This window comes from Tamandua tetradactyla, chromosome 17, assembly GCF_023851605.1.
Source record: "Tamandua tetradactyla isolate mTamTet1 chromosome 17, mTamTet1.pri, whole genome shotgun sequence".
NCBI classification, from domain to species: domain Eukaryota; kingdom Metazoa; phylum Chordata; class Mammalia; order Pilosa; family Myrmecophagidae; genus Tamandua; species Tamandua tetradactyla.
In genome coordinates, this window is record NC_135343.1 from 65,214,601 (window position 1) to 65,226,782 (window position 12,182).

Below are 12,182 nucleotides of genomic sequence, written 5' to 3' on the forward strand. Positions count from 1 at the left end.
GCAGGGAATATATGGAAAACATGACACATTCAGACCCTAACTATGCTGACTACCAATGTACCAGGAATTCCCCATTATATTTCCCCCCTGAGAGACCCCTAACTAGGCAGATCCTTTTCTCCCTCCTCCTATCTCTCTGCCCTTGCAGGTTCCAGGCAGCCTCAGTACATTAAAGGAATTGAGTCCCAACAAGTGGTTAGAACCATGGAACTGTCTTTGAATGAATGAGTAAAGGCTAGAGAAAGTGAAGGAAATGGGTACTTAGAAAGGAGGTGGAATTTAACTGCTTCAGTAACACAGACAAGAAGGCTTGCAGGAAAGACAGAGTCCATTGATGGAAACAGTAAAACAGGACTACTAGGCAGAAAGTTTCAGTATGAAGAGGAGGGAGGAGGGGGAGCAGCTGCTGCTGCAGGACTCAGTGCCCCACAGCTGGGAGAGGAGGTTTGTGTTCAAGGCTGAAGCACTGTGGGAGGAGAGCTGATGGTTTGCTGACAGTAATAAGTGGCCACATCTTCAGCCTGGGCTCCACTGATTCTGAGAGAGAAATCTGTCCCAGACCCACTGCCACTGAATCGGTCAGGGACCCCAGATGCCCGGTTGGATGCACCATAGATGAGCAGTTTGGGAGCCTGTCCTGGTTTCTGCTGGTACCAGGCTACTTCATTGCTAACACTCCGACTGGCCTTGCAGTTCATGGTGATGGTCTCCCCTGGAGTCACAGCCACAGAGGCTGGAGACTGGGTCATCACGATGTCCCCAATGGCACCTACAGGCAGAAAAGAACAAGATCACACAATAAATCACAGGTATATGAAATGTATATTCATTTTATGTAGATTTCCTCAGTTATCATATATAATCAGATCTGTTTGAGATGGAACAGTCTGTACATTCTGCATGGGAAAACCATTTCTCCAGCTTTATAAAGACATTGCTCTTCTGAAGCTCTCACCTGAGACCCAGAGCCCCAGGAGGATGAGGAGTTGGGACTGTGACAGCATCTTGCTCACTGTCTGGTGCACTCAGGCCCCATCTCCAGGGAATCCCCATTAATAGAGTCTGAGCAGCCACTGAGTCCCCAGGAGTCTATGCAAATCAGCACAGGGTATAAAGGGAAACACACTGTGCATTGAGCTGTGAAGACAGATAACAAAGGAAGGAGACAAAATAACATTACCACAGGAAATGTGAGTGTAGTCCTGCAAACGTCCCAGAAATTAACTGAACACTGCTTTTCAACAAACTTTAGAAAACCGTTAATTTAAAATATTTTATTATCAACTTTATGCTTCAAACTACCTGTCATCATCTTGTATACTTAATTTTGTAGTTGAATATATGTGTCTGTGAGTGGAAAATTTCTGAAATTAATTGACCTTTAAAATATGGTGTCAGAAACTGTGTGGGATATATTCATATAATTGGACAGAATGAGGATGTAGTATCCAGATTATGTGTCTATTCTGAACTTTAAATGTGTATTTGAAGCTCCTTTTTGACAGCTCAAAGTCACCTTGATATATCCAAAACCAAACCACTGACGTTGCTCTCAACCCAAACATTGTCTCTGAAAATGTGTCACCAGATGCCTACAACTTGCCCTTGGCACTGCCTTTTAGGCCCACGGTTTCTCAAATCACGAATTAAATATTCACAGACCAAAGGGGTCACCATGCCACCTAGTGGTAATACATGAAATAGCTTCTGCTCCCGAAGGTCTCAGAGCACATTTGTCATTTATTCCTACCTAAACCAAAAATATTTATAGAATTATACAAATATCAATACAAACACTTCCAGACCTAGAACATTATGTTTTAAATAAATGAAGCAGAACCCCTGACCTCTTGAATCTTTCTATTATCTAGGAGAGACAGACAATAAACAAAGGATATTTCTGTAGCCTCTCCTATCCTGCTTCTCTGAGATGTACCCCTGGCTTCAAATCTGCTAATAAGGGACATGTGGGGCCAGGTGCATCCAGGTCCATTGCACAGGACATCCCTCACCATGAGTCAAAGGAAGAGAGAAAAAATTGAGACAGTTTGACAATGTTTACATAACATAATCACTCCTTTATTAAGATTTCCACTTTTCCTACAAAGCAACCACCCTTCTGCCTCTAAAAAATCCCTTATTGTGAAACATCCTAAGGGATGTATTGTTCCAATTCTAATTAACAATACATCTATTTTTCCATATATTGTATCCTTATGAGCCCATTAGCTTAAGTAGGGGTGCCATTTCTAGGCATTCAGGAATGGGGTGGCACAGACCCATACCACCAGGGAGACATAGGTCCACCATATTCTTGGTCCACCACATATAAAGGTTTGAAGATTCCAGTACTTGCTTCATTTTTCCCCTCATCACCCATAGGTTTCATCCCTTTTTTCCATGTGGTTAATATACATATATTCTTAATTTAAATTTCTACTTTGTAATTGACAATTTTCCTGCTTCAATATAGTAGACTGTCCTTCCTATGCTGACATACGTTAAGGAACTTGAGATAGTCATGGATGACAAGAGATGAAACAGGTTGTGTCATGTGTTTGAATGAGTCAGAGGGGTCCACACAAAACATTGTTTGTGGAAATGTCCTCTTTGAAGGTTGGACAGTTGACCTCATGCATAAATGAAGTAAGTAGTTGGCTTGCAAAGCTCAGGGAAGAACACTTCCAAATATGCATGGGATGTGGTCTGGGATTGATTACAAAAGACAAAATTGTGAAAATCAGACAAGGGCCTGACCCTAAGGGAACCTTAAAGATTCAGTGAATGCTCAAGGTTTAGATTAAGTGCAGTGAGAGTCCATGGGGCATGAGTCAGAATTAATTATATTTTTAACAGATACTTTCTAGGTTATTTTATGTGCATTAACATTGCAATGAAGCAGGAAATATGGACTCCTCATGCATTCTATGTCCACTGGGAAGCTAGCACCTCTATTCTCTCCTCTAAAATCATATAATGATTTTTTTAATTTAAATTTTCTAAAATTCCCCAGTGCCAATAACAAAATTTGAATAATACAATATTTGATAAAGATAGAAATAGCATTGTGGTAAGTTGAATTCTAAGAGTGTCCTCAAGATTCAAGGCTACTGGTATGTACAAACCCTATCCCGGTTCTTCAAACAATACTTATATTTTGCTGCAAAGTGATTTTGCAAATTTAAAGAAATCTGTGGATTTTAATTGCATATGAAATGGAATCTGTTGACACTGAGAAGGGACGATTATTCTAATGGGCATGACCATTTCACAGGAGTCCTTTAAATATTGCTGTACTGGTCAGATCCTAAGAACTCAGTAATATTCATAGGTAATTAGGATTTAACAAGGCAGGAAATATCTGATGCTGGCTGCAGAAGTAAAGGGGCCACATGGCAAGGGATGAGGGCAGCCTCTAGGAGATGAGGACACACAGCCAGCAAGGGAATAAGATCTCTATCCTACCACCCAGTGAACAGATTCCATCAAACCACATCAGTTTGGAAGAGAACTCCAAGCTCTGGAAAGAACAGAGACTCACTGATTTCTTCATTTTATCCTCCTTAGCCCCTGAACAGAGAACCCTTCACATTGTGCTCAAACAGACTGCTGACGAGAACTAGTAAACTACTCTCTGTTTATTAAGTGAAAAAAACTAATATGTGTTTATCAAGTGATCTCATGTTTAAAGGAGATTCCTGAATCCAGAGAGAAGAAACTGTCATCCTATTTTCTTCATTGCTGAGCGATGTTTTGACTCATGTTTCCTCCAGTACAATGAGTGTGCTATATCCCTTTTACCCACAAAAGATTTCTGTCATTAGACCCCATCACCAGGATTAGGGCTGAATACTATGCTATGAAAACACAGAGAAGAACAGAATTAGTTTTAAAAATGGTCAGAATCTGTCCTTTCTTTGGCTATAAGGCCATGTTCTCAGAGAATTGAAGGAATTCTGGGCAAGAATGTGTCGTAGAGAAGAGTGATCTGGGGACATCTCTACACACCTGAATATTTCTCCTGTCTGTGCATTTGTTCTCACTGTCCCATGCCCTTATCTGGGAGTACTCGGCACATGTGTTCCTCTTGCAGATATGACATCAGGCTAGGTGAGTTATGAGGGTCGATTCATGTGCAGCCAGCTTTAATATGCATCAGCATTCTCAAACAATCATCATGGTCTGTGTAATGTGCATTCCCCATTGTAGCTGCAGTGCCTGATGAAAGTGCCCTGTTGTGTTTTCAGATGAATGAGTGCATGTGATGAATAAACAAATTGTTTCTAGAGATGGAAAAAATAATTGTTCATATTAAAATAATGAGATTGGTAGAAAAACACATAGAATGCTCATGTATAGAATAAAATATTGTGCTTTTAATTTCAAATAGCAGTGACCATGATGTCCTTCTGTAAAAGGCACCCAACATTCCTGTGACAAATTCATGTAAAGCACATAGAACATGTGGTGCTGGTTGGTGCCTAGAACAGGAAAAGAACATTTAAAAAAAATGGTTAAACCTAAATAAGTTTGGAGTCCAGGTAATATTATTTAACCAATAGAGAAGTTCAGTTTTGAAAATGAAGCAGGATAATGTAAGATGACAGCAGCAGGAGGAAGAGGGTGAGGGTGCACAAGGATACTCTACTTTCTCTGTAACTTTTCTATAAATCTAAAATGATTCCAAAATATTCTTTAAAGAAACATGGAATGACACTTGGGAAGAGCTGAGTGAGATGATGATGTTGTCACCTGAGGGCTGCCAAGGATGATGAAGTGTCAGGTAACATTCCCAAAATCCAGACCCCATCAGGAGAGACATCATAGCTCTTGCTCTGGGATTCAACATCTCATTTGCAAGTGAGTGCTGGACACTACTTGAAAACTTGCTTCTTTCACCCCTGATTTTACTCACCTCCTTGGATCCTTTGGTTCAAACACATATCCCTTAGAACAGAACAATTCAAACCATGGAATGTGTCACCATGGGTGGATGCAAAGGTTTTCTCAGAAGTTCATGGGCATGACAAGCTGTAATACAATCACTTACTACATCTTTGAGCTCTGCTGAAATTTTTCCTAAAATGGATTAGCCCAAGAATTGTCAAATTGTGCTGCTGATTCTCTTTTCCCACTTCCATGATCACATTAACCGTATAGTACTCTAATTAAAAAAAAAAGTTGTGATTGAACTCATCATAGGCATTTTCTTGGGATCCAAACATCTGTAGAACCAAATGAAGGAATTCTCACATTCCCACTAGTGTCAATATTAAGATAAATGACTGTAAAGGCTGGAAACAGTTCTGTAGTGCTCAAAGTTGTACACTCAACAAGCAGAAGAATCACAGGACTAGGATGAAATGAAGATGTAACTATGAAAGAGGTGTCATAGAAAAGCAATCTTGCTCCATTTGAATGTAGAGGAAAGGGGTCTCAGTGAAGGAGACCAAAATATCAAGGGGATATATTTCTCAGAAGAGCCTCCAGTGTGTAATGCAGCCATGCTGGCATTTTGAGTTTTAGGCAGTGAGACCCTTTTTTTGGGCTTCTTACTACCAGGAATGTATAATGATGAGTTTCTAATGTTTGAGCCAATAGGTTTTTGGTATTTTGTTTCAGGTACAAAAAAATACAAATAATGAGATCTTTACTGCATTTTCCTGCAGTGACTTCCCACAATAGGGGACCCAAAAGACATTTCATGCCTTAATTGTCAGGGTGCATATACTTTCTGGAAAACTAAGAAGTTGTGCAAATCCAGGCCTGTGTTAGGAGGAAGCATAGGGTGAGAAGTACAGAGATTTGTGCTCCAGGCAAGCTCAGTGGAAGGACAGCTGTTATGTAGCTGAGAGAGAAGGAGTCCACCACACCTTTAGCCTTGACCCTGCTGATGCTGACAGCGGAAAGTGTAGCTGACCCTCTGCCACTGAATCAGTGGGGAACACCATTCAGCCAGGTGGGCATCCAGGAATTGACAGTTTAGGGTGTTGTCTTTGTTTTACTGGATCCAGGCAAAGTAGGTCTTCTGGATGAAGCTCTATGAAACACTCTGGCTATATGGAGAGCTTCTCTCCAGGAGACATAGAAAGTGAGACCAGTGTTGACAAATGAAATTAGTTTGGAAAAAATCTTATATAAATGCATAATGTTCAAAAACATAAAAAATATATTTTTACAATATAATTTGTACTCTTTATCTAATATCAGTTTTCCTAATCCCCAAAGATACTACTCTGGAAGAAGGAAAGTGTTTAAGTCTCTCACCTTGGAATCAGAGCAACAAAATTGAGGATCTGCATTTGTGACATCATCATCATTCTGCTGCTGATGCATTAGTCCCTGCTCAGATCACATTGCAGGCAAAAGGGCACATTGGTAAAGACCTGACAGTTACCTAGGGCCTAGAAGGGTCTATGAAGTGCAGACAGTGATTACAGAAGCAAATTGAGTGAGCAATGAGCTGTGAATGTATAAAAGGTAAAGGAAGAGCCAAAGACACCATTGCAGATAAAATGACTCTGTGACACTGAAAGAGATAGAAATCAGAATCTAAATTCCCAGTAAATGTTCAGAAGTTGAAATATAAATTAAATTTTCAAAATCAACATTTTTTTATTTAACACACTCCAACCAATAAGATGGTCTTTGAAATGCCTCTATTTTTTAAGGCACCTATATTTTAATATTTATACCATCTTAAAACAGGCAAGACATGAAAAGATAGTGTCATGTTTTGGATCCCTATAGACAAAGAATGTATTAGCATCGAAGGTACTTTGTTCAGGAATATATTGCAAAACCTTGAACTTGCATTATAGCTTCTGGCAAAGGCCAGAGTGGCACAAGTGGTCTCCTAAAGTCCATCATGTTTGAAAGTTCTCAGGTAGACCAGTCCTCCCTTAACCTGGGATTGCCTTGGCACTCCATCCTCAGGGGAGAAGGAAGTGAGATCTGGAACAAACCTTTCTCTCATATCAGATGCTGGGAGTTAGAGGGAATGAGTGAAGAGCAGCCCCTGCATTGGATCCACAACCCAGGTGGGTGGGTCTGGAATTTCCAAACCCTGAAGTTAGTTTAAACTCTATTTGGTAGAGTCCACAAACACTTGGCAGAAACAAAGCTAAAACCTCTCTTGAAGAGAGCACTCCACTCAAAAGTCTCCACTACTCCTATAAATAATTTTTGAATTGCCAAAATCAGCAAGATGTCACAGATTTCTCACATCTAGAAAAATAAAAGAACCTGAACATGAAAAACCTGAGTAACTACAGAGTCACACACAGCAGATAAGCTCCATTAAACTTCAGATCTTTACATTTCCAATATTTGATTAAAGGAAGTGACAAAAATGTGAAAATCTTTGTATACAAAGGAGATTATAAATTATACCATTGCACACTTAATAACAAAACTCCCTCTAAACAAATACAGAGCAAAGCCTTGTCCTGTGTCCATTATCTGAATCATCCCTTGCATGTGAACATGTATTAACCAGTTTTTTAAAGATGTGACTTTTAGCTAAAGCATGGGCAACTGAATCACTTTGGGTTTAATTAGGATTAACTGGAGTTGTTTATAAACAGAATGAAATTCAGATGTAGGGGAAATCCCAGAGAGCAGCAAGATGTTGGAAGACAACAGAGACAGAAGAGAGAGAAGGTGTTGCTGTGTACATTGCCCTGTGAGGGGTGAGTCAAAGGCCAAGGGATGCCGACAACAAGCCCCAGGGTACCACATCCTTTGTGGAGAAAGCAGCACCTTGCTGATGCCTTGATTCTGGACTAGCTTATCTCAAAAGTGTAGGCAAACAGTATTGTCTTATAAAATATAAAAACAGTGGTATGCAGACCCCTCACATCAGGAAAAGAGGGAAGGATGGAAGAGTCCTGCCACAACATTGGCCACTAAAGAAAATAAGGTAACAGGGACCCACAGCATCCGTTCCTTCTGGACAGGCACTCCCAGGATTCTGAGACAATTATTCCAACATACAGTACAAACAGAGGGGTCAGGGAACAGAAAACATATGGTATCTATGCAGGGCTGTGGGGGACAGGTGACTAAAGAGCACCATCTGCTTAGAAGGCTGGGCAAGTGCAGTCTGAGGAGCTGCTTTCCTGTCCCTTTCTCTAGGGCCATTTGGAAGGGGGCTGCACCCCCTGCATGGGACCATGGCTCTTGTTAAGTGGCAAAATACAGCAAAAGTAAATCTTCAACTTGATACTTATCAAAAACAAAATCTTAGACAAGAGAGGAAAAATGACGTTCAAGACAAACTTATCAAGATAATCAGATGTCCTGAAACCATGAAAAATTACAAGACTCATTAACAAACAAGAAGATATGGCCACACGAATTATCAAATTTAAAAATTAGAGGAAATAAAGAATTTAAAACATCTAGTAAATATATTCATGCAAAACTCCTAATTTATTTCAGTAACACTTTAAAAAATTAAAGGATATCAAGACAGCACTACAAGAGCATAAAGAAGAATTTGTAAGAATACATAAAATAACGGATTTATGGAAATGGAAGATACTGTAGATGAATTTAAAAACATTCTAGAAGCACAACTGCAGATTTTGAAAAGGGAGAATAAAGGATCAGTGAAGTAGAGGACATAACAATGTAAACATGTAAAAGATAAACTCGAGAAAAGTATTGAAAAATTTGAGTTGGGTCTCAGGAAAATTATTGCCAAACCATAGCTTATAAATATTTGAATCAAAGGTGTTCCAGAGGGAGAAGAGAAATGTAAAGGGCCAGGAAGAATATTGTGAACGTGATGGTCAAATATTTCCCATCCACATAAAAGGCAGAACTATGCAAATCAAAGATGCCTAAATCTTTCAGTTTGCTAAAGCTTCCAGAATGCAATATACCATAAATGGATTGGCCCTTACCAAGAGGATTTATTAAGTTAAAACCTTACAGTTCTAGATACAAAAGACTGTTCAAATGAAAACATCCAGACAAAGACACCATGACTCTGAAGAAGGACTATGGCATCTGTATTTCTCTGTCACATTGGAAGGCACATGGTGATATCTGCTGGCTCCTCTCTCTGAATTTCTTTTTTGTCCTTGCTTCTGTCTCATTGGGACTTTCTGTATTTGAGCTCTCTCCAAAATATCTATGCCTTTTATCCTCTCTTAAAGGACTCCAGAAAAGATGATTAACAGCAACCTTGAATTGGGTAGGTCCTATCCCCATAGAGACAATCTAAACAAAAACGTCCCACCAACAATAATGAATTCAAAGAGCATAGCTTTCTTGGGGTACATAACAGATTTGAACATGTCAACTTTTAATATCTTTAAAAAGGTGTAAACAGAGAGATAAATAATAATTCTGACAATTTAAAGTCAAAGGATAAAATGGATGAATTAAGGGTGACTTTACAGTAATAACATTGAATGTTAATTGATTAAATTACTCAAGAAAAACCCACATATTGACATGATGGATAAAACATATGATCCAACTATAGGTTTGTCAAAAGTGACTCATTTTATGCAAAAGGATGTAAATAAGTTGAATGTATAAGGACAGAAAATGATATTCAACACAAGCAGTAATGAAATAAAAGATGGAGAAGCTATACTAATAACAGAAAAAATAAACTTTAAATGAAAAAAATGTTACAAGGGATAAAGAAGGACACTATATATTAGTAAGGGGAAAATTCATAGGGAAGGAATAGCAGTCATAAATATGTACATATCTGATCAATGTAGCCCAAATTCATGAGACAGACAATGGTGTGCTGTTTTGAAATGATGTATGTACCCTAAAAAAAACATTTTTAATCTTAATCCCATTTTGTAAAGGCAGCTGTTTCTTCTAATCCCTATTCAATACTGAATGTTTGAAACTGTAATCAGATCATCTCCTTAGAGTTGTGATTTAATCAAGAGTGGTTGTTAAAGTGGATTAGCTGGAAGCATGTCTCCACCCATTTGGATGGGTCTTGATTAGTTTCTGAAGTCCTATAAAAGAGGAAACATTTTGGAGAAGAAAAGATTCAGAGAGAGCAGATGTGCTGCAACACCATGAAGCAGAGTCCACCAGCCAGCGACCTTTGGAGATGAAGGAAAATGCCTCCCGGGGAGCTTCAGGAAACAGGAAGCTGGAAGAAGAAGCTAACAGATGACACTGCATTTGTCATGTGTCCTCCAAATGAAAGAGGAACCTTGACCATGTTCACCACATGCCCTGCAACTTGAGAGAGAAATCCTGAACTTCATTGGCTTTCCTAAACCGAGGTATCTTTCTCTGGATACTGTAGATTGGACATTTCTTTAGACTTGTTTTAGTTGGGATGTTTTCTTGGCCTTAGAGCTGTAAACTCACAATTTATTATATTCCCCTTTTTAAAAGCCATTCCATTTCTGGTATAGTGCATTCCAGTAGCTAGCAAGCTAGAACACATGGCAAAACTGAAGTTAAGAAATAGGTTTCTCTACAATAATAGAGGGAAACATCAATGAACCACTCTCTGCATTAGAACATCTAAACAGAGGATCAACAAGGACAAGGTGAACCTAAATAACATGATAAATAAACTTGATCTAACAGACATTTAGAGAACATTGAATCCAAAAGCAGCACTATAAACATTCTTCCAAGTACTCATGGGAAATTCTCCAAGATAGACCACATATTGGGGTACAAATAGTTCTTTAAAAATGTGAAACTTTTGAAATTGTACAAAGTGCTTTCTCTGATCATAATGGAATGAAGGAAGAAATCAATAACAACTGAAAAACAGGAAACTTCACTAATATATGGAGGGTCTAGAACATACACTTAAACAATTTTGCATCAAAGAAGAAACAGTAAGAGAAATTGCTGTTTTGTATTCATTGTCCATGTACATTTTATCTTTTGCTTTTATTTCATTGTGCTTTATTTTTCCATTATTTTCTTGCCTTCTCTAGTTTTCTTTTGGTGATATAAATAAATTGATTTTGTTTTATGTTTATGCATATTAATTACATTCTTTTTAAAATTATTTTACTGATTGCCCTCGACTTTACAACTTATCTATATGTCTTTTTAGTATACACTTTTGGACTTCACATGTAGTGCAGGTAACATGAGTCCTCACAATTTTCCCCCCATATCTATTTTAAAATTGTTGTCATGTTTTGCTTTATTATTTTATAATACACCATTGTTTCAAGTCACTTAGCCATAAATTATCCAAAAGTGTTGGTATTATTAAAAATAATAAAACATTATTAAATAAATAATATTTTATTGATGAACAAATAATATTTATTTTTTAAAAGTAATTTTAAAAACTGTTATCTGCTATATCAGAAAAGAACAAGAAACATAAAAGATTCTACTTTACCTATATTTATTTCCTCTCAAATTCTTTTCCTTTCTGTAGATACATCTGTGTTTCCAACTTCTATCATTTCCTTTCTCTCTCAAAAACTTTGTTTATCATTTCTTGCAAGAAAATAATTGGAAATGCCACCCAGGGTTTTTTTTTTTTTTTCTGAGATCATCTTTATTTCTCCTTCAGTTTTAAGGGTAGTTCTGAATCTAGAATCCTAAATTTTTATGGGTGTTTTTTTCTTACATTAAATATTTCACTCAACTGTTCCTGCTTGCATGGATTATAAATAGTCCAATGTAATAAATACCCCTGTTTCTGTCGAGGTAGGATTTCTTTTTCCTCTGGCCTTTTTAAAATCTTCTGTTTGGTTTTGATCTTATGCAGTTTGAATATAATATACATGGCTATACATGAGGGAAATTTATGCTTCCTGGTGTTCTCTGAGCTCATATATCTGAGGTCTCCTGTTCTTCATTAACTTAGGACAACATTCAGCCATTATTTCATCAAATATTTTTTCTCTCACTTTCTTCCTTGTCCATTTGGTATTCATATTATACATGTCACACATTATTAATTACCTCTCAGTTGTCTGATATTTTTCCATTATGCTCTTTTCTCACTTTATTTTTACATTCAGAAAATTATTGATATATCTTCAGGAAGAGGGAAAAGGAATCAGCCATACCACCTAAGGAACTGATCCTGCCAAACCATTGTCAGCTGTGTTTCAGCTTGCTAATGCATCCAGAGTTCAATATACCAGATATGATTTTGGTTTTAATAAAGGGGATTTATTAAGTGTCAGAAAGTGTCAGATGCATTG

At 37.9% G+C, this 12,182-nt stretch overlaps 1 pseudogene across 1 annotated transcript in view; it reads right to left on the bottom strand.

Moving 5' to 3' along the window:
- Nucleotides 1-452: 452 nt before the first annotated feature.
- LOC143661211 (immunoglobulin kappa variable 4-1 pseudogene) overlaps nucleotides 453-12,182 on the bottom strand; it is a 45,236-nt pseudogene continuing 33,506 nt past the window's right edge. The window contains exon 2 of the transcript XR_013164450.1: nucleotides 453-769. The product of XR_013164450.1 is annotated as an immunoglobulin kappa variable 4-1 pseudogene (transcript). The remainder of the gene's footprint in view (nucleotides 770-12,182) is intronic.